Raw genomic sequence first — 5,129 nt, 5'->3', positions numbered from 1 at the left:
CACCAGTCATCTCCACCTCTTTGTAGTGCAGCAGGATTCTGCAGCAAAAAAAGTATGAAAATGAGGATGTTTATAGACATGAACTATTACATTATTTCCACTAGTCGTTATCTTTATTAGCACAGCTTAGGAAAACCATCTTACTTCTCATGTTAGTGTTATAGGTCCTCTTCTCCTCCACTCCAACACTTCAAAATTCAACAAGTCTTTAGAAATAAAAATATATTATTATACTTTCTAATGGGAAAAGAAAGAAACAACAAAAATAAAATGTGATGAAATTTAGCCACTAAATAAATTACAAAAAGCACCAAGATTAAAAAACAAAATGCAAATGTGTCAAATCGAGTTTTGTGTCTTTTCTTTCAGGTCTTGTTTCAAGATCTTCAGTCTCCTTTTTTGCATGAGCTGATTCTTTGGATGACATATCACATTTTGGTCATTTTGAATGTGAATTTGTCACAGTGCAAGCTTTTTTGTTTCTGTGTTTTTCTGGTTTTAAAATTTAGTGGCAAGTTTTTGGATTGGTTGTATTTTTAGTCTACTTTAACATAACTTGTCCAGTTCTTTTTGCTTTTTTTTCATTTTAAAAGGATCAAATGTGATTGAATATTTGAGAATATAAAAGTGTATGAACACCGTGAATGTGAATATGAATGACGTGCTGTAAGAAACTGAAGAACCGTGTATGATCTGTGATGCTGTTAGACTTGGTGAGATCAACGGAAATCTTCAAACTTGAAAAACAAGTTGTGAGGATGAAAGAGGAAGACTTTATCTGATATCTAGTATTTTCTTGAAAATGCCCTGCTGGTGTCAGCTTACCACAGGAATCGTGAATATCCTCTGTGCAGCGCTCGCTGATATGTCCGCTATGTTTGTGTTTTTGTGTTTATGGCCCAGAATTCCTTTACGCATTTTAATGCGTAGCTCAGTGTTCCTAAACAATATTGGGAAAAGCATTTCTTTACCAAAACCCCGGCGCTCAGGTCCAAAAGCTTGACTCTGGAAACATTTTATTTACAGCGTTGGCGTGTGATGGAGGAGCCACGCCGTCTATCCCAATAACAGATTGTCATTTTGATGGCGACGCCACACGGACAGAACGCAACAGCCTGAATTCATCCCACTGAAATACTGTTTACTTCCTGGAAGGTCACAAGGCCACATCAGAGCGCTAGGACATGTGCACACTTATGAAGACGGTCATGGGAAATCTTTACATTTTCTATATGAATATTCATCACAGTGTTTGAGTCAAATGCTCATTTATCTCTTTAAATAATAAAGAGCCAAAGCTCCTAATGTTATTAAGCAGGTTTGTAAAATAGCCTGAAAAGGAAATGTCAGTTATCTATCATCACTGGGTGTCTCAGCTCATTATTCTGTGTATTTCAGCGTTCAGCAGTGAGGATACATGGAACTTTTTAAAGTGCCACTGCAGGATGATGAATCATAAACCTCGTGGGGTCTAAAGATAGATTTGTGTAAACGTGCAGTCATTAGAACATGCAGATGTACACTTATACACAACAAGACAACTTCCTCTCACATGAATTATAGTCACTCCACAATAGCTCCAATAATAGTTTCCCATCTCTGCACTGGTGACAACGGTGACCCCTCACTGACCTTTCAGTTCTGGTTGGGGGGCGGCGGCGGGGGGATGCACCACAAACTTCTGGTTTCATTCATACCATTGAGGCAGTGAATAGACAGCTCTAAGAAGGTTTAAAACCGGAGCAGACGGTGTTTGTCCAGGGCTGATGTTGCAGGGCGCCACCTGTTTGAGAAGCTGAGGAGAGAGAGTGATTTATGTCTGACCAATCCGGAGAAACATGTTAACACTGGAAAGATGCTGGTGCAATGGATATACAAGTACGGCCTTATACTGACATGATATAATTCTTTTCTCTTTTTTGTTTTTTCAATGTGCGCAAAAAAGTTTCCACGTAGACAGAGTCCGACACGGGAGGGAAACACGTGTTTAACACATTATTATTAACACCAATAACTGGTTTTATACTCTGAAGATACTGGTCACAGAAGGAGCTTACGGCTCTGTAAATCAACACCAGAAGAATTCTTTTGTTCTAAAATGGTCCACTCATGCCTCGTTTGCAGCGATGTGATTCCATTCAATTCAGTTTTATTTATACAGCGCCAAATCACAACAACAGTCGCCTCAAGGCGCTCTCTATTGTAAGGTAGACCCTACAACAATACATACAGAGAAAAGCCCAACAATCAGATGACCCCCTATGAGCAAGCACTTGGTGACAGTGGGAAGGAAAAACTCCCTTTTAACAGGAACAACCAGGCTCAGGGAGGGGCGGGGCCATCTGCTGTGACCAGTTGGAGTGAGAGAAGGAAGACAGGATAAAGACATGCTGTGGAAGAGAGACAGAGATTAATAACAGGTATGATTCAATGCAGAGAGGTCTGTTAATACACAGTGAGTGAGAAAGGTGATTGAAAAGGAAAAACTGGGAGTCTTTTCCCTTTCCTGGGAATCCCCCAGCAGCCTATGCCTATTGAAGCATAACTAAGGGAGGATTCAGGGTCACCTGGTCCAGCCCTAACTATATGCTTTAGCAAAAAGGAAAGTTTTAAGACTAATCTTAAAAGTAGAGATAATGTCTGTCTCCCAAATCCAAACTGGAAACTGGTTCCACCGAAGAGGGGCCTGAAAACTCTAGTCTCTCTAATGAAGACACTAAAGCAGAACTGGCTCCACACCAGTAACACTGGCAGCACAGCTTAAAAAAGAGTACTATGCAAATCATTTGGTGCCACCATAAGCCATTCCTTGCTTTCTGATTTGTGTGTTTTTATTGTTAAAAGTATTAAAAGGTTGTTGCCACTGATAAGTTGTACCAAATTTAGCTCAAAGCCATTTCTTGTGTTAAATAAACACGCTCCATATATGCTCAGAGGCATATTATTTCATGCGCCCAATTCATATTAATGGGTGAATGCAATAAAGTCCAAGTTACCGCAAACTACATCCTCCAAAAATCAGACAGTTTGACCTTTGTGATGGCTGGGATCGTTGCATGAATGCTGTGTTAGGCTGTGTTAGCTTTAGATAGTGTTACCTCATAATCAAATGAATGTCTAAATACTTTCATACTGTCAGCACATTGTAGGCTTACATTCATCACGATGAGAAAAGGAAGCACGCACATAGCTCAATTATGAAATCATACATGAGTGTCAAGCTAAATGGCTCCAGGACACCAAATAATAACAGACATTCTGGAGCATGCCACAAATCACTGGTGTTTATGGTTTCATGTCCCAAAACAGCCGAGAGAAGGCCCAGATTTTGTAGCTGCTTTGCTGCTTATGAGAATAAGTCGGTAAGTAGAATGTGGAGCTCGGTTTGTTTCTGTATATCTAATGTGGATTCTCCATTCAAATCTCCTCTGACAGAAGAGGGTGAATCCGGGATTAAAGACTAAAGTAACACAGATAAATGCCTGTGTGGAATAATTAGTATATCCAAAGCTTGGTACAACTTGGGAAGGGAAGCTGGATTCACCACAAACAGCCTAATCTGAAACCACAAGTGGAAATCACCCCGTCTGCACTTTAATTATATCAGTGAATCTCCTTCATCCAGGGTTCTCCTCTTCTTCCCCTGCTTCAGTACGGCTCGCATGACTTGTGTGTGCATAAACAAATTCATCATTTCAAATTCATAATGTGCACAAAATACACTCTGAGTCACCTTTCTATGATACATACTGTAATTAACCCTAATTTGCCACTATCACTATGAAATTAAACCATTTGTGCATCTCATAGCAAAAGGCTATAATCATATATGCTGTTATATTTTGAGCCTTTTCAAACAGGTTAATTAGCCGCATGTTTACTCAACAAATAATGATGCTCATGGGGAGTATTCAAATAACATCAATCCCTTAATTAGGTTGTATTTGTCGGAGAGCCAACGTGAAGTCTGAATAATTCATGCATTTATTGCATATTTGCCTAGTGTACTCTTTAGCTGTGATGCCTCATATTAGAAGGCATTATTGTTGTTTAATTAAATCATTGTTAGTCAGATTTCATTCACAGTGAGTGTAATCGTGAGGAAGAGAGCCAATGACAGGTCTTAATTTTTCAGAAGCTTTGGAAAAGGATCAGAGGAAGAGGAAAAATGAGCACTTTTGTAAAATTATTTTAAGAGGTAAGCCCCTGTTCTTTATGATATTAATCATTACCATTCATATACTAAATGGTAGTCAAAACCCTAAAACATAGCAAACATGATTCTTTTAAATGCTGGCTCCAAGGCTACAGTCTTGTCAAAGGAGTTAAAACAGCTTCACATGACAGACCGATTTTTTTTTTAACCAAAATGCAATATGCTTTATGTATAATTCTGTACAAAGACAATAACCTTTTTTAATTAAAATTTCTGGGGGAAAAAAGAAAAGTTACCTATTTCCATCACTGTTACCCACAACAAAGGTACAGAAACTGGTGCAAGGCCACATTAAGATACAACAAACTGGCAAAAATTCCAAATGCAGCTTAAACATATCAGAATTATGAATGATCATATTATTTATACACGTCTTAATAATAACGAAACTCACACTGCAGCATGAACGTTGAATAAAAATAAAACATTTATTAAAGCTATTAATACTTTGATGCCTTTGTAAAATTTCTCAATGAAAATTGAACAAAAGCAAATTGAAAAAAATGAAGAAAACATGTGCTGCTTGCAGTTTTGATGGTCGTGACCTTGCACCTCATAAAGTGTGTGAAACTCAACGTGGAGGAAGAAATAAAATTCCGTTCTTGATCTCAAGAGCAGCAGAGCAAACATAGCGACTACCATCAACACTACAGCCTTCCTGCTTCAAAACACCTGCTGGCTGTGGGTGTCTGGTTGGTCCTGTGGGAGACTTGCGGTTTCCCACATCCTGCGACAGCTGAGCTCTCAGGTACTTAAGCTCTGTCCAGGAGAGCACTTAAGTGTCGCTGTGTTTTTCTCAGTGATTTCTTTTTTTTTTTCTGCAGACTCAGTAAAGAAATGATCAGAAGGAATCCCCGAGAGTGTCTGACTCATTTCATTTTGCGCTGTAGGATTCCCTGATAGAGGTGAGTTC

The sequence above is a fragment of the Maylandia zebra genome, linkage group LG6 (assembly GCF_041146795.1).
Source record: "Maylandia zebra isolate NMK-2024a linkage group LG6, Mzebra_GT3a, whole genome shotgun sequence".
NCBI lineage: Eukaryota > Metazoa > Chordata > Actinopteri > Cichliformes > Cichlidae > Maylandia > Maylandia zebra.
This window is presented reverse-complemented; position numbering follows the sequence as displayed.